The sequence below is a fragment of the Anopheles coustani genome, chromosome 2 (genome assembly GCF_943734705.1).
Source record: "Anopheles coustani chromosome 2, idAnoCousDA_361_x.2, whole genome shotgun sequence".
NCBI classification, from domain to species: Eukaryota; Metazoa; Arthropoda; class Insecta; order Diptera; family Culicidae; genus Anopheles; species Anopheles coustani.
The window spans coordinates 51,359,701-51,378,398 of record NC_071289.1 but is presented as its reverse complement, the minus strand read 5'-3'; the positions used below and the strand labels follow the sequence as shown (position 1 = coordinate 51,378,398).

General features: G+C 43.6%; 1 pseudogene; it reads left to right on the top strand.

Moving 5' to 3' along the window:
• The first annotated feature begins 266 nt into the window (after positions 1–266).
• On the top strand, positions 267–1,452 carry LOC131264587 (putative nuclease HARBI1; annotated as a pseudogene).
• Positions 1,453–18,698: the final 17,246 nt, after the last annotated feature.

The following is an 18,698-nucleotide window of genomic DNA, read 5'->3' as shown; positions in this document are numbered from 1 at the left end:
GACAGTATAACAGAAGGCGTTACAGTAGGCGGTATTTTTACAGCCGAAATCAATCGTGTCGTTTGTTTACTGTTGTTTGTTTACTTTTGAATTTGGATTTGTGAGATTACAATTGCTCGAAACATGAATTTTATTCATTTTCCCATCATAAATGATGCTGAAAACATCAGAAAATTAAATATGTATCGGTGAAAGCTTCGGTTAAACTCGAATCCAAAACAGCTTTCTGATACAATGTAGGTAATGAAAAGAATTTAATTTGGACCATGAATGTAACCTATTTACATTTCAGGTTTCAACAAAACTTTAGGATATCCAAAGATATTTTCATGGATATTGTAACCATGATTGGACCCCACATAGCCGCTCGGACCGATTATGGTTTGACGGAGGAACAAAAATTAGCAGCTTGTTTGCGGTACTTTGGTGAAGGAAGATATCAGCATGGAACTGGAAAAGATTTCCATGTTGCAATGGCGCAGTCAACGTTCTCGAAGGTGCTACGTGATGTACTTCCACCAATGCAATCCCTTTTGGGCGACTGGATAAAATTACTTATGACCGAAGAAGAACGAATTGAGGCTAAGGAATATTTTTTCCAAAAGAGTGGCCTTCCTGATGTGGTGATGTGTGTAGATGGAACACACATCAAAATAAAAAAACCTAAGCTACGGCCATTGCAGTATATGAACCGAAAAAAATTTTACAGCATAAATGCTATGATAGTAAGTATAACGATATATGATATTATATGAGCTTTTATCGAAAATTTTTATGTTTCCAGGTGTGCGATCATAAAAACCGAATTCGAGCAATCGATGCCCGGTTTGCTGGGTCTCATCATGACGCACACATTTGGAGGGTTAGTCCAATAATCTAGCATTTTATGGATCGACACAGAAATGGATTCAACGATAAATTGCTAGGTACATTTATAACAAGAAGTTGTGAAGAATGTTATTAACTGATTGTCTTTTTGATTAGGTGATGCAGGTTATCCGGCAGCAGACTGGCTGATTACGCCTTACAGGGATCCAAATTCAGGGTCTCCAGAATCTGAATTTAATAGGAAACATTCGTCTGGACGTATGATAGTGGAGAGGACAATCGGTTTGCTCAAGAGTAGATTTAGATGCTTGTTAGGAGTAGATGGAATGTTTAATTATGAACCGCAAAAATGTGCACAAATTCTTAATGTATGTTGTGCTTTACACAACATATGTGTTGAAAATAACATAGAGTGGAACCACCATTTCCAATCTTTACTAGAAGATGTGGGAAATGATTCCGATTAAAAAATAATCGAAAAAACAAACATTTACTGTTTTTGTCTTTTTATTTCTAGTTCTTCCCGTTTCAAGGCCATTTTCTTATTAGCTATTTCTATTCCTAATTCTATTTTTTTTCTTCTAGTACTTTGTAGTACTCGATCCTGTCTTTTTCGAGAGCTAGCTTCTCCTTTTCTATTTTCTTCTTCTACTCAAATTTTTCCTTTTCCAAGTTCAACTGTCTTTCAATAAGATCATTTTTTTTAGCCATAAGGCTATTATATTTTCGCTGCTCGAATAATTGCAGCTCGGCTATTGACCGTTCGGCCTAGCTGCACCTATTTGCCGCATTGATAGGGGCGTTTGTCCCCTTGTTGGCGTCAAAGCAGGTGTTGATGGATCCACCGATGGTTCCATCGTTGGTGGTATCGATGGTTCCGCAGATGGTTCCACCGATGGTTCCCCGTTGGATCCACCACTGGTTCAGGCGATGGTGCAGGGGTTGCTGATTGGGAAAAACCCATTCCCATTACTGGAACATCAGCGTTCCCAATTACAACCTTGTTGAGATCCAATATCGCGATGGCCTGCTCCTCGAGCTGCGAAAATGCCTTGATCGAACAAGGCCCTCCGCCGGTTGATTGGTACTCGCGATTGTTGTGGGCGAGCTTCTTTTTAAGGCCATATTTATATCCTTGCCAAGCCTGGAACGAAGTAAAAACATTCATGGGTTAACTGATATTAGTAATATTTTGTATGATATAACACGCTTACCCTTTTCCACCCTGTTCCATCTTTCGATGGAGAACCAAGGGGGTTTAATTTGCCTGCTACGGCGTTCCAAAATGTTGGACTTCCCACGCACTTATCCTGCGCAACGTCGGGATTGTCCTCTATGAGCAAAAGAAGCTCCCTCAATTGGATCTTCGTAATAGCCTTACGTTTATTCTAAAAAATAAAGAGTTGTATTAGGATAACTGAATAATAACTGAACTTTTTTTTTAAATAAATCAATTACCTCCATTATTAATTCCTTCAATCTATCAATCAAAACAATTTCACACAGCTCAAACAATCCACACTAGTCCGTGCTCCACTTGCCACTGAACCGGTACCTGTACGGCTCCACGCAAATTTGAACGAAATACTTGAACTTACCATTCATGAAAATCGCATTGCATTGCATTGGTTGCCATAGAAACTAGCGCGCTTGAGGGAATGGTCGGATCGTTATAGCCACCAGGTTAACTGAGGAAACCCACCTGGGGCAGATAGCCTGAAGAAACCTGCTGGCCTGGAGAAGGATGAACTGGTTTTTCGTAACGGTTTTACAATTTGCACATACACATGCTTTTTTTGCCGATTTTTCGATCTGCCATTATTCTAAGGTTGTCTTAGAGTGCTACAGGGCCAATAAGACCCACTTTGTACCAAACTCAAATTTCTCAGAGTTTCGCCCCATCGAAAAATACTGGGCAATCACAAAACTTCATCTAAGACGAAGTGGTGGAACAGTTAGAGATGTTCTTGGCACGAGGAAGTGGACGGAGGTTGCGATAATGGTGTCTCATTCCATGATATGGGCGCTAATATAGGAACCAAAAAACAAAATACGCGAATTTAAAAGAACATGTAACAATTAAATAGTAAAAACCTATTTTTATAACAAACGTCATGAATAACTGTAGAAAAGAAAAATACTTATAATTTTTTTTTTGCTTTTTATAATGGGTTCTCGGCCTTGTCACTCTTTCAGCCGGCGCTTCAGTTTTAATTTCCGGGTGGCGTCACTAGAAGCACCACAGCAGCGCGCTTTCCTTGGTTCAATTTACTTATGGTCACACTTTAAGATATGTTATAAGATCCCACACAAGCTAATTAAGCCGGGTAAGATAAATGGAGAAGAGCATCATTTACCAAACTAAAACAAGGCCATTGGTGTTGCTCATTCTTTGTATGTTGTTCGGTATCCAATCTAGCAAAGAATATTGGAATTATTAAGCCACATCGAAAAGATAGTGGAATTGAGTGGGTAATCAACCTGAATTTTGTGGAAACCCAGTTCAGTAACTTTCTATAATCGGGTTTTTTTTTGGGGTTGGGGGGTGGGTTATATATAGAATTTTAGTAGTGTTACAACGCATCTATCAAAGCGACCTGTTAGTGCCCTATAGTTCTTCTTTTCTGACTGGTATTTTTGAGAAAAGCTATAAGTCTTGGAGTCAGGCATCCTATTGAGCCATTGCTCTTCCAACTAGTATGAGGTTTTGAGTAGATGCAGCAAATCTACTGCATTCTCTTCACTAGATTGTAATGCCTTTTATCAGGTTAAGGTTTTAGTGACCAACAGTTCCTCTTGGCCTGATAGCTTAGATAATAATTAGAACTTGGATTGTTTTGTTACCATTCAACCATAATCATCTCATATGGCATTAGAAAAACCTGGATAGGAATTAGCCGTTCACAGTTTGATACGGCTTCATTATTCTAATTGGGCTTTGATTCACTAAATTTACCGCATCTTCTTCCCGGGAACGTAAGTATCTAGGAGCAAAACTAAACTAACTAAAATGCACAAAAAGTAAACCCCCATTAATAGTTTTTGGTCTAAACTGGTAGGAGGTTGTGGATGTGGAGGTTGAAATTTTTTGAAACCACAAATAAATAAACTTAATGAATTTTTTAAATTATAACTTGTAGATAATATTTTGGGAAACACCCTCAAGTATCTTCACTGAAAATTTCAAATCGATCCGACATCTATGATAAAAGATGTATCACATAAAAAGATAAAAGATAAAAGATGTCCGACATCTATGAGGTCTGAAGTAGAGGAAAACAGAATCTCCCATACAAATTTATAGACTACACGGGTTGACCGGTTGAACGAGTAAGGGGTATCAATCGAATAATGAAAATGAAAATTATTTAAACTCCTTTGAAAAATTTCTTTTTTCGGCAAAACGATAGAAAATTGATTTTTATAGTCGTTCTGAAAGTTTCATGCCGATACGACAATCCAATCAAAAGTTATGTGGAAATAAAACTCCAAAAACTACCCGGGTAGACGGTTGAACGGATGCTCAAAGAGCAGCAAAAATTTTCCCCATACAATGCGGGAACGACCGTTCCCGCGTATAACAGTTTAACTCTGGCGTATAACAGAAAACGAACATTTTTTAAAAAATTTGACAGTTAAACGTAAACAAACTACGGGAACGACCGTTCCCCGGAATAGGGCCGCTTGTCTCAGACCCCGATGAGATTCGAACGAATCCGACAGCATGTTCGAAATCCTCACCTTACACAGCACCCCCTCCATTGTGGCCATTCCGTTCAAACGGTGTGACGGCGTGAACGCCTGGAATACTGGCCTCCTCGTGGCGCCACTGGACCCCCTGGAAACAGGGGTGACGAACAGAGATCCGGGTGGGAGGGATATCCGCCCTCTCGTACACTATCAGAGTGATGGGCCAGGGTTATGGTTGTGTGCCGCACACGGAACGGGGTTTGTTAGGTATCTTTAATCCTGGTTTTAGATATCTAGCCCTCCGGTCTGTTTAGCCTCTCCGGAGGTTAGGATGGACCCTATGTCAGCGGACAGGACCGCGAAGACGTAGGGAGTGTTTCGGCAGGGATTCACTCTCCTGGAAGATTCACGAGAAGTCGCAAAGGTCGAAGTCAAGTTGTGCTCTGTGCCTACCGGGTCGCAGGACCTAGACCGATGCGCGAGCTATGAGTGGACGTCCGGCTACGAGGGAGTGGGTTATCGTTCTGGTTTCTCTCTCCTGGGGTTGTTGGTGGGCGAGTATGATGGGATAGCGTCTAACCATCGAAAGTCTTACCAGCAGCAGAACGGAAGGGTCGCTCAGTGTTTAAGGAGGGCAGGGCGGGCTATGGGGCGACTTGACTTTTGTCGGTAAGGGATCCACCGGTGAGGCGAACTATGCGATAGTGGTCATGTCAATCCAGAAACCTATACTGTCAAGGGCCTGGTAGAACAGCAGCCAGGCCAAGCGGATGAGGGCAAGTCTGACTTTGAGGCGATAAAGGATTGGTCGGCGTAGGGCGCTGAGGTTTGCGGCACCATGATGTCTGAGTCGTCCATGACTGAGTCAAATCAAACGTCGGACGACCCCAGGATAGGGACCAGGCGTAGATTGCGCAGTAGCGTGATTTTGCGGCTGGTTTCAACACGGTGAAGGGAACAGAAAGGTTACTTGAGGTTTGTGATGCTTTGGGGAGGGATGCACCGGGGGTGATGTGGGGTCACCTGCCAATTGCGGTACCAAGCCATCGCTGATCAACCTCTTGGACACCGGTCGTGTTCAGGGCCTTGTACTTACCAAACAGGCCAAGGTGGACGGCACGTAGACCGAGGAGGTGCTCGGTTTTGCGGGCCAGCAATCAACATCTGAGGTGTCAGATACTGGAAACCCGGCACGTAGACTAGGCAGGAGCTTAGTTTTGCGGGCCGTCGAATCCGAGTGGTGTCAGAACCAATGTGCAAGTCCACAAGAAGGATTTTAGGAGGTATTGGTGTCAGATAAGTCGGCTGTCGGATCGATCTTCTGAGCCGCTTAAGTTGCACTGCACTGAGTCCGTTGCTTTAGGCGTGGGAAACATGACCCTGGTAGGCAGGGGGTACCAGTTAGCCCTTTAGCAACACGCGCTTTCACCCTTCAGGAGTTAGTTGCGTGCCACAGCGTCCGTAAAGTGAGATTTTAACCTAAGGACAGACGCCTTTTCCATCCATGCTTCTACCGTGTAGGTGTATAGCGGGATGGAATCCAAAGGGCTAGAGGAGGGAGTATGCTTGTTTCGTAGTCCGGGACATCGGGACATCGAGCAAGCTGAACCCTCGTCCAAAAAAATTGTGGCCTCCAGCAGCCGTACCAGCTTCTCGGGAAAGCTGTGCTGCCGCATAGTCTTCCATAGCTCCTTCCTGTCTATGGTATCGTAGGCCGCCTTGAAGTCGATGAAGAGGTGGTGCGTCGGGATCTGGTGCTCCCGGCACTTCTGGAGGATCTGCCGTAGAGTGAAGATCTGGTCGGTGGTGGATTTGCCTCCAACAAACCCAGCTTGGTAGCTTCCGACGAAATCTGTAGCAAGGGGCGCGAGTCTGCAGAAGAGTATCTGGGATAGGATTTTGTAGGCAGCATTGAGAACTGTGATGGCTCGAAAGTTGGCACAGTCCATTCTGTCACCCTTCTTGTACACTGGGTGGATGACACGCAGCTTCCAGTCATCCGGTATCCTTTCCTGCTCCCAGATTTTCACAATTAGCTGGTGCATACTGACGGCAAGCTCTACCGAACCCATCTTGAATAGTTCTGCCACCAGCCCATCGCTGCCAGCTGCTTTGTTCGGTTTCAGCTACTTGATGGCACTAGCGACTTCGTCCAAGGATGGTGGGAGCACATCGTCATCTACCTCCTGACTAATGTGTTGCTCAATTCTGCCTGCGCCGCTGCTGGACTCCCCTAATTCCGCTCCGTTCAGGTGTCTCGAGCTGCGTATAGAAGGCGTCTTTGTCGTCATCGCTGCTCTCAAGGTGCGGGCTGTGCACATTAATAATGCTCAGGTTGTAAAAGCGTCCAGGTATCCTCAACCTGCACATCTTGTCGTTGATCGGCCACCATCCGATCACACGCTTGAAGTGCTACTGTTTCGAAGCCGCGGGCTCTCACATTCTCTGCGAGTATTCTGGTACTCCCGGGTGAGGTAAGAGACCTGCAGTTCCATGTACCGAGTTTCCAATCGTAGTCCTTTTTCCGTCGCGTAGGTCTGGCATGATTGGTCCAAATCGGGTTTTCTTCTTGGTGGTCGTTCGTTGCGATTGTTACAGGGGGTGGCTTGCAAGGCCTCTCCCCCCGCCTCCTATCTCGTCGGTGGAACAACGCATCCTAGCTGTTTTACGTCCCGTAGGATGCCAGGACAGGGTGTACAGCCGCCCCTAACATGGGGAACAGACGCTGGTTCGAGCCGCTCCTAACATGGAGAACAGACGCTCGGGGATGAACTACTTGCAAGTAGCAGTCCATTCCCCCTCTCAATTTAGCCTTGCCGCCCATCCGCCCAAGGGGGTGGGTTTCCCCGTGTACCCTAGCTTGGATATTTAGGCGAAAAGTTACCGTTCTGTACGTCGCGGACGTATTGAGTAGGAGTTGGGGAGGAGAGCCTATAGCAGCCTTCAGGAGGCGTCGGATCCAACCCTTTACAGAGTGAAGAGTGACATACGTATCTTCTTCTATCGACTCAAATCTACTTGATATGCCCTCAATTAGCGATGTAATAAGTAAACTTACTTGCTCTTGAATGTGTTTTGTTTTCTCCTTATAATCATTGATATTTTTTTTTAAACACGAATTAGAAGGCCCATTTTGGATAATGTGGCAACCTTTTCAGCAGACGCATGTTGCGTAGCTTCATCAAAATATTTTAAAATTGTAATAGCTTGGGTCATTCTATCCCAATCATCATTTTTTAAACTACATTTCAGTTTTAACGTGTCTACACAAACTCCTAACGTAATTCTATTTATAAGAAACCTTTCCAGCATAGTATAAGTAGAATTCCAACGAGTTGGTACATCCTGTTTAAGTTTCAGTTCCTCCATAGTTAAACTTTTTTGGACTTCGCAAAGTTTTTGCGTTGCCAGGCAACTTTTTTTTAAAATGAATAAAGGGTGTCCCAGAAAGTATAAGCACGATTTCAAAATTAGGTAAAAAATAAAACCTGTTCCAGAAACTGAATTTTTGTTTCATAAATTGTGTTTGGGTTCTGTTCTGGACTATTTGCGAAAGATAAAAATTTTAAAAATTTAATCGTATTCTAATGACCGCAATTTTGATCTGTCCCCTCCGATATGGCTCAGCACATACTTGTCGTGAACGGTTTTCGACACTTTTGAACGGTTTTACACTTTTTTTTTAAACTGTTGATGTTTTCCGTAGCTTTAACATGTTTTCTCAAGTGTGCCTTCGTTAGCGCCCAAAATATCTCAATTGGTCTGGTCTTGGTCGACTCTTCGTCGAACTGATGCATGAGGGTTGACCACACAGCAGCTTGTCGTACAGTTTCCGGGCCCGATGTTTAATGCATGCAGCCTAATTTGCAGTCCGTTTCGATTTCTTTTGAATTTTGTACGATTTTAAATTCAATCTTGCCTTGTCTCATTGGACGTTACTTTTTGACGTACCCATTTTTTGAGCCACATCGCGAATGGAACATTCCTATTTATGCTTGATTGCTTTTGCTCTTTCCCGGATCAACTGTTGGTCGATAGGACCAGGTTTTTGACCACTTTTCAGCGTATCCTCGAAGCTGGACTCCTCCCAAAACTTTTGGATGGCGGTTCGTACGGCTCCGATACTTACACCTACCGATATCGCCAATTTCCATAGCAAAATGTTAAGAGTCGAACACCATTTGTGCAGAACGCTTTTGCGCTTTTTAACGGAAATGCCTCGCATTTTAACAGAAACGGTTGAAAAAAATAGTTTCGATGCATTACCCAGTAGGTTTGAATGCAAACAATCAAACACCCGAAGAATCAACTGTTTGGCGTCATCCGTTTTCCAGAAACATAATTTAGAAATCGTGCTTATACTTTCTGGGACACCCTTTAACTATCTGTTATTTATTATGTGTTACTGTTAAGTGTATGAGCGAAACATGGGAAATGGTTCAGTTCTAAAATAGATTCGGTAAGTTTCATGTTGCGCGCGTTATCCGTTGTAATACTAATTATCTTTTCGTCAATTTCGAAATTTTTTAATGTGGTTTCAATTCAGTTCGCCAAATGAGCACCGGTGTGATTGTCTTCTAAATCAGAGCAATCTAAAAGTAAGGAAACTAACTTGCATTCCTCGTCTATGAAATGTGCCGTCACAGTTATAAAGGGAGTATTATTTGAATTGCTCCATCCATCCTTAGTTAAAGCAATAGATGTTGTTAATTTTAATTTGTTAATTATTTCTTCCCTAGTTTCTTCATACATCAACGGTAGCAAAGAATGGGTTAGAGCTTTTCTACTTGTTGTTGAATATCTATGGTTTAAGATGTTGGTAAATGATTTGAAATATTCGCTACCTTCCAAGTTGAATGGGAGAAGAAATGTGATGTGACCTTCGAACCAATTTTTAACAACATCAAACGGATCAGCTAGTAATGTATAAAATTTAGTAAAGTGCGCTTACAAGTTGTACAATCTCGTGTTGCAAGCAATCTCAAGTTGCATGCAAATATGCTATGCAAGTATCATGCATAGAACCAGATCACTTCGTACTAATTTTGTGTCGAACTATTAACAAGGTAACTGCCTTACACAAATTACACTGCTTTCCGTTCTGAAAGCGATTCGTACAAACGCTGGTCTACCTAACTGGCTCTGTCGTTCCGAGCAGATCGACGCCGGCTTACGATAAAGAACATTGTCGGCCTCACAGGACCGACGTAGCGCTTAGAAGCACGTTGTAATGTAATAATACAAAAATACTGGTAATTTTTTTGTTTTGTTTTATTGAGTTCCAGGCATTTTCAATTTATCCAATTTGTTCTGACCACCCAATTTGAATTGTGCGGAATTTAGCGAAAAAAATAGTACACATCTTGTTGGCAAGTAAACACGTTCGAATTAGTAAACAACAGCGACACATGCGAAGTGACAGAACACGAAGGAGCTAGCTAGCGAGGGCAACCTAGCTCCCGAGTTTATAACAAGTTCAAGTAGGAACTAGGAACCCGTGGTAAGGAACGAAGTAGGAACCGAAAGATAACGACTACGATACGGGGTCAAAGTACTAGCGGTCATGGGGTCAGCCCTGCGATGAGCACTGACCACCGCAAGAAGATCAGGAGCAAATTAACGATCGCGAAGAGCAAACGTGCAAAAGCACTTGCGCCCACTGACTTAACCACTTACGGTTACGAAAACACTTAAGAAATCACTTCCGAAAGCAACACTAAGTCGCTCGAATACGTGTACACCGAGGCTCGACCGTTATTTGAATAAAGTGTAACTTAGCACTAGTTACACGCGCGTAGTTTTGTCGGAAAGTATCAGAACTTTGCTACACAATTTTAACAAAGTGATTTTTACTAGTGGCTATAATACTACTACAAATTTTAATTTCCGGCTGGCGCCACTAGAGGCGTCACAGTAGCGCGCTTCTTTGGTTGAATTTATTGTGAGACAGGCTTTATGAAATATGATCAACATAACTAAGTGCATCGGGGGTCCGCGACAGCCGAGCGGTAGCGCCGGTTAGAAAATCGGCCCATGAGCGCCGGGGCTCACCACCTCGACGGCGTGGGTTCGAATCCCAACCGAGACCGGACCCTCCCCTGTACGAGAGGACTGACTATCCACGTACAACAGGGAAACAAGTCTCGTAAGCCCTTAACGGGCAGGCATGACCAAGAGGTCGTTTACGCCAAGAAGAAGAAGAACTAAGTGCATTTACGTTGGACAAAAACTACTGAACAGATTTCCTCATTACATAACATTGATTGCAACTAGCTTAATTTGGTAAAGTATAAGGATACTTGGATTAACAAAATACTTATCATGTTAAAATTATGTTTTGAAGCAATTTCAAATTTTCGCACGGCACTGGGCCCGGGCCTTATGAAATACGTTAAAATGAGTCAAGTGAAAACAAATGCTCGATACCGGGTAACTAGCAATGTTGTTTGTATAATTTAACAGAAAAAAAGTAAATCAAATTACTACACAAACAGAAGTGAAGACGAATTTCCATAACACTGTCTCCTCAAACAACGGGATACACGATTCTTCAAGTGTTTTACAACTCGTACAAAATACAAATTCATATAAAACACAGTCACTAACAAAACTAATATATCGCCATGATGTACAAACCAACCAGAACGCATTTCAGAGTTCACTCCGTTGGACAAAATGTGGAAACTGAGGGATTAATTGATCGACATTTCTTAGCAATAAATATTTCGAAGCTTCCTAAAATTACTATTAAGTCGGACAGAACCGATTTAAATGCTTCGACAAGTGAACAAATGACAACTGGACTTGCAGTGACAAGTGACAGCTGGAATAAAGCGTTGAATGAATGTCATATTTGACCAAATTTTCATATTTCACCTTCTAGAAGATACACGTTCACAAAAAAAATGCATAGCGCCCGCGTAGCCTGGCAAGTAAGCTAGCATCTAAAAAAAAATTAGATTCGTCAAAGGAACCAAATGTATAAACCCGTATTTTTTTGTCATGTTAAACATACCTTTCACAAATGTCCTTGCCGGTGCATCTGCTATTATAGACCGAACTTTCACTTCGTGCTGAATGCTGAAGCTTCGTGCTCGTGCTGAATGCTGCTTCGTGCATTGCTGATACAATAGAAAGCATTAACATCTTAACTAATTAAATAAAAATTTTACTAAGCTGAAACTATTCAGAAGACACTGTTTGGCTCGTCTTTAATATTGTCCGAGCGTCCTTTGGTATACGGTACGGCGTTTTTTCTCGTAGAACGTCCAGAATTAAGTTCATAGTTTCATGAGGGATATCTTTGACTAAAGCACAGTATCGAAGGCATTCCTGCAATGGCATGTCCCCATATTTTCCGTGACGAGCAACGTCTTCCTCCGGATCCTAGGGATTCGTCTCGATGGTACACTCTTCGTCGGAGGATTGATCGTTTGCTGAAGGAATGTCCGAAGCACTGCAAACTGGTCCATCGTCGATAATTAAATGACATGAAATGTTCTATTTAAGCAAACAGAAAGCGATAGGCACTTTATCCGCGTCATACAAATGTCTTAGGATAAGGATTGCTTTCCATTGCTTTCCATTTAGCATCAACTTTTCTCAACAAGTTTTCGCTTGTTGATGGGGATTGGTGGACTTTCGAAGAAAACATGGTTATACTAATAAAATAACACAAGATATGGTTAAACTCTTCAGTGGTCTTAATATCATGCATAACCACGATACTTATGCAGTGTAGAAAAGTCTTAAACTCAGTACCTTTCCAAAAGGGGAGTGTCTCAAAGGGCTGTTAATCTCTGTAACAGATTGAGTTGACTAGAGATTAACAGCCCTTTGAGACACTCCCTTTGAGACACAGCCCTTTGAGACTGAGACAAGTTTGTAACAGATTGAGTTGACTAAACTTATTATCTACTATACCACGTAAATTTGTTTTCGTTACTCCTAAATCTATTAAATGCAGGCGATCGGCAACTACAACGTCATCTATTAGATTAAAATGGTTTAAATCTTCTAAAGGCGTGTGCCACTGTTGGTGATGTCCTGGATTGTCTCTTTCTCTAAACGTAGATCGGTATCAACAGAATAAAAAATCATGTATTTGCCGGATAGTTTCGCTCACCTGCTATCAAGCATTTCATGTAACCGTGCTTACCGTTGAAGTTTGTGGTAGCTTTTATATATGCACGTGCTGGCTAGTCTGCTATAATAGCACGAATTTCAATTCGTATAACGCGATCCTGGAACAGGATACCATTAACTTGCAAATGATTGGCATCATCCACAAAGGGACGCAGGAATTCTTCAATGTTTTCAGATTTTTAATCCCTAAAACATAACCCAACGAGCATTATCGGTGCATCTGGCAGCTCAACAACTTTAATTAAAAACGGCCAAAACTGTTTTTCTGAACTTTCAAATAATGAAAGCCCATCAACAGATACTTGCAATGAGTTTTCTTTAATTGAATCTACAAAATAGTTTCGAAGTACACTTTCAATACCTTGATACCATATTCTTCCTCCAGTTATTGGTTGAATTGCTAAACTGACATTTGTAGGTGTGTCGAGAATTTATCGTGTATCTTTTGGCAAATTTAAGTCAAATTTTTGTTTTCAAAATCAAACATCAAATTTCCTTTGGCACGGGAAAGGCGCGCGATGGTAACAATATATCTGAAGCATTGTTTTAATGAAGGTTTATCTATACAACTGTATTTTTCATCCCATACAGCAGTGGATACATTCACACTATCATCATTGAGAACGACATTAGATTGTTGGTCAATGTTTTCGCTTGCATCATCATTTGTACCCCAAGCGAAATTTGTAGTAGTTACTATCAAATAAACCATCCCTGAAAGAAGCCCTGTACAAACAGAAACGGGAATGACTTAACACAAACTGATTTTGCAAAGCGATGAATTGGATTGATTATCATCTAGACAATCCATGCAGGAAAAAACAGATCGACCTCTTGGTCATGCCTACCCATGTTAAGGGCTTACGAGACTTGTTTCCCTATTGTACGTAGGTAGTCAGTCCTCTCGTACAGGGGAGGGTCCGGTCTCGGTTGGGATTCGAACCCCTGCCGTCGAGGTGGTGAGCCCGGCGCTACTGCTCGGCTGTCGCCATGCAATGGTACATTCATCCCAGATAATTATATTTCACTGTTGCCTGACCTTGGCCATGGGTTATTGATTTTTCATGTTACATACGGCTTATGGGTTCCTATTCATGTTTAGAGGTAGCCTAAATGATGTTCTACCGACATTTCCAGCTAAAATTCCAGATGAAGCAACTGGTACTGTGATGTTGTTGTTTGCTTGTATTTTGGCAAGCAAGAGCGGTATCAGAATGGTTTTGACGGTTCGAACTGGTGCATCCAAAAAATGATACCAATTTGCCCCGTTTATCAGTCAGCATTGATACGTTGTGAGAAACGATATCCTACATTTCTGCAATATTATGCAGCAGTTCATGACTTATTTCAGTGTCCATCAAATTAAATGCACTTCGATTTGGCGAACATAAATAATGATTTGGTACTAGTTTTCACATATCCACCCAGTGGGATCAGTGCCTCCAACGCGACATTCTTTTCTAAAACTTCTTTTTCAGTTTCAAAAGGCATAAAAGGCTAACTCACAACTCCTCAGTGGCCAAATTAATCCTGTTTCTCCTTCGCTAAGCTTGTTTATCTCGGAATCTTCTCACTAGCAATTACCATTACCGCAGCACATCTAAGCTTACTAGACTGGTAAGAATAAATCTTACATTTCCGTTTCTATGCGCCCTCCTATGATTTGTGGAGCGCTTAAGGATAACGCTTTATCCCGAATATTCCTGAGCGTATCAGAGGACTATTTTTGGATGTCATGTTCTCTATCCACACTAGCAACAATTTCTCCATTTCCATGATGTTTTTTTTTTTTCCATAAGGGTTCGTTTATTTCTCCTTTTTTAAAGCTAGGCTTAACTAATATCACAGATTAGAAGAAGAAACATCCTACTCCCTTCTCTTGCCCTTGCGTTGCCCCCACACAGCATGCACCTACACGGTAGAGCTATGTGGGGGCGGGCATCTGGCCGTATTGCCCTACTACTAACTCCCGATCGGGACCTCACTTCCGTTTACTTTTATTGTAATTGGCCCGGCTGGCCACGATTTACGCCACTTCTCCTATTCGCCCGCTGACGTTCGTTGACGCGCTCACGTCGAGCGCGCCGGAGATTTCCTTCAGCCTCCTCTAAGACTGCTGCCGCTTCTTGCTGGTTTTCGGGGGCCGCATCGTGCAGCCGGAGAGCTGCTACGTTCCTGGCCATCGTTGCTGCGTACACGGCTGGCGGCATCCGTTCTTGTCGTCTTCGCAGCCGTCTGATGTTATCGAGCAGCTGCCGTGCCCGCCTCCGGAAAGCTATCCTGTCGGGCTCCTCCATCGCCAGAATCCTTCCCCTGAGGGTCGGGTCACGTCCAAAACGACCCATCCTTCGCCGCTCCTGCGCTGCCGCGATTGCCTCTGCCTGCGCAGTGACTCGCCGCCTTTCCGCATCCATCGTCCGCTCCGCTGCAGCTGCTCTCTCCATCGTCCACTGGCGCTGCAACCTGGAGCAGATCGTCTTTGCCGCCTCGGCTACCCGGTCCCACGCATCCGAGCTGTGAAGCATGTAGTCGCCAAGGTTGTCGGCCGTTGCTGGCTGCATTCCGTGGCCAGTCAGGAGCCGCTGCCGCACCTCGCCAAAACGAGGGCACTGGAACATCGCGTGCTCGACTGACTGGTCCACTCCTGGGCAGTCTGGGCAGCCCGGGGATCGGATGATCTTCTTCACCGCAAAATACTGCCGGAAAAATCCGTGTCCCGTCAGTACTTGGGAAAGGAAGAAGTCAACCCGTCCATGTTTCCAGGCCACCCATTGCTCCACGTCCGGGATGAGTCGATGTGTCCACCGCACGAATCTGCTCCCTCGCTCCGGATCCTGCGCGAGATCGTCCTAGGTGCGCTGCCATCTCCGGAACGTCTCGGCCCGCTCCTGTTGCCGGATCACCGCAGGAGCCTCGGTGGCTGCTTGGCGGCGCTCGTGGCAACGTTGGTCCTCCTGGATCAGCTCCACGATCGGCGGCAGCGAGGCGACGACGGTGGCCACATCGTACCTGACAGTACGGAACGTACTGGCCACCATCTTTGCCGACCGATTGTGTACCCTGTGCAGCATTCTGCGATTGCACTGTATTTCCGTCGCCTTCCACCACACTGGAGCCGCGTACCGCATCACGGACGTCGCGACGCTGGCTAGGGTGCGGCGACGAACGCTGGACGGCCCCCCGTGGTTACGCAACAAATAGCCATGGGCACGGCTGATCTTTGCCGCCTTGTCGGTGACCGCCCTGACGTGAAAGTTCCACGACAGGTGGTCCTCGACTTGTACCCCCAGGTACTTGATGTGGCGACTCGAACGTAGCACTGTTCCTCCAACACGAACCGGCACCTTTGGATGACCCCTCCGGAGGCTGCTGATCATAACCATCTCCGTTTTGTGAAGGGCGAGGGACAGCTGATGTTGTTGCATCCACCTCTGCACCACGTGGACGGACTGGGTGGCCAGCCTTGATGCTTCCCGTGGAGTACGGCCGGGGACGGTCAGGACCAGGTCGTCCGCAAACCCAACGAGCTCCACGCCGGGAGGCAGCCGCAACTCGAACACGCCGTCATACATCACGTTCCAGAGGGTCGGGCCCAGGATGGACCCTTGTGGAACTCCGGCGGTGATGTCGCGCGTGACCGTGCCGCCGCTCGTCGCGTACTGCAGGACTCTACGTTGGAAGTAGTCCCCGATGATCATCCGCAACTGCGCAGGGACTCCCCTCTGACTCAACGCCTCGCCGATGTGCGTCCAGCTGGCGGAGTTAAACGCATTACGAACATTTTCATGATGTTTTCGTCGCGATTCTGTGTTATGATGGTTCCTTCCATCGTAGCACTGTCTTGCAATGGCTGCGAAACTTTTTCCTCCTTCGTGTAACTTTATTATGTTCATTTTATCGGCGAAATTAATAGAACATTCTTGGGTTTCCGTTTTTCCGGATTAACGAAATTTTAATAACTTTGAAAGGCAAATGCACGTCCAACATTTCTTCTTCGTCTAGAATTCATAGAATTTTGTTATAGTGACATTTGACAAGTGGAGAATTTACATCGATGTCATAATAATCTACTCAAATTTTGAAAACCGCGTAGCTCGAGTTCCGTGTATGTCACATATCGACTTTATATGATAAAACACTACGTCCAAATAACAAGGCAAAGCTATAGTACCTGAATCAAATACTGCAGACTTGTGTATGTTTCCCCTACTGCTAAAAACGGTAGTGTTATTAGTAATCTTCGCGAGGTGTTATCGCCGATCGCATGTTCGTGTCCATCCGGTGGATGCGATGTTTTACCAAGGATTCTAAATAATAGAAATCCTCCCATTGCATGCGAAGAAAATTGAAAATGGTATCATCCATCTTCGCTAAAATATTATCAAGAAAAGAATATTATTTCCATCTTCTTCACGGCAAAAGAATACAGGCCGCATCGACCGCCTATGCCGATTTCTCCAGAACCTTCTTTCTCTAATTTGGTTTGCCAAGTTGGTGATGTTTGTCAACCATCGCGGTTATGCTTTACTTAAAACATCACAGACAACTTTTTTCGATCCGTTTGCAATCAATACCAGGTGCGTAAATTTTTGCTAGTATATTTTTTAATTTTTATTTTGCTAGTATGTTTTTAAACTAATTTGCGCACATTTCGACAGTTGACTGACCAACTATCCAAAGGCTGAAACCATTTTAGTAAAATCTAAAATGATTTTACCGTTTGCAGAGGGCTGTCTTTAAAAAACCTCCTACTAACCGAGCTGTTTGATAGACGTCAATGGGGGCTTTTGTTTTGCATTACACCTTAAGGTGTAAGTAAAATTTTAACACTGTTTAGCGCGATGGCCAAGGTTTTTAGTGGCATCGTCCAAAATATTAATACGATCGTCGGAGCTATTAAGACTGCGTGAGCGCCGTTTAGCGACTCTGTCCAAAACATTAAGAAGATGGCAGACCCTTCTAAGATAAAGTGAGCATGCTTAGCGCGTTGGCCGCACCTATAAGACCGTTCGCCGCACCTTTTACCGGCTGTCATTTTTCCGAGCCTTTTGTGAGCGCTTTTGTTCAAAGAGCCGATTGTAGAGGTGGATGCTTCATTTCGTGATTTGAATTTTCCGTTACGTATCAATAGTTTCGAATATTTTTTGTTTAGCTGGAAAGTTGTGACTATAGTCACGTAAGGGACCTCTTTTCTGATTTTTTTTGAGGTACTTCGGATGTCACGATTATGGTTATATTTCCAATTTGAATCTTTTTAATGGTTCTTTCCCCTTCGCTTTTTCCCCATCTAAGGACTCCTGAATTTTTTATCCACTCCATTCACTTATTCATTTTCGTTAACATTTTGGTATACGCTCAAAAAGGTTGACGAAGCAGGCATCATCGTACCTTTGGTCATTACATTCGTCGACCCTGCGATCTGGAGCTCATGTCACGGGTGCCTAGTATGTAGAGATGGCTCCTAGTGTAAAGAATTAAGTACGACTACTAAAGTATATAAGGCACGGGAGGATGGGGTTACGCACACTACGGGCCGCAGGGAAGAATTAGGATTAGATATAGTTGTTGAACTTTCAAATTCAACTTTGAAATAATGTGATGTGAATATTCACTCAATAATCATAAGTGAACCTTCCAAACGCACGGAAGAACAAGTTGTATGTGTATGTGTAATTGCATTACTAATTTTTCCTCTTTAGCATTTTCCCAGTGTTCCACAGTGTGTAATAGTAATACATTACAAATCTGCCCACCAACCTGGACATAATAAATGAAATTAGGACTCTTAAAAATTCCGAACTACGACAGTGCAATGCTAAATTAGACGCAGTGTTGAGGAATACTGCACTGGCAAATGTTGTTTTAGAAGAAGTAGTCGCTGCAAGTTGTCCCCGTGAAGGCATAATGAGGCGGACTGATTTTGACTTTCCACCAATTGACTGCGACGATGAATTGAAGCTGTTGAATGAGTCTCTAAAAGAAAAGCCAGAATATAGAGAAAAATTAATAAGTTTTTTGAAAAGCCGAGTAACCAG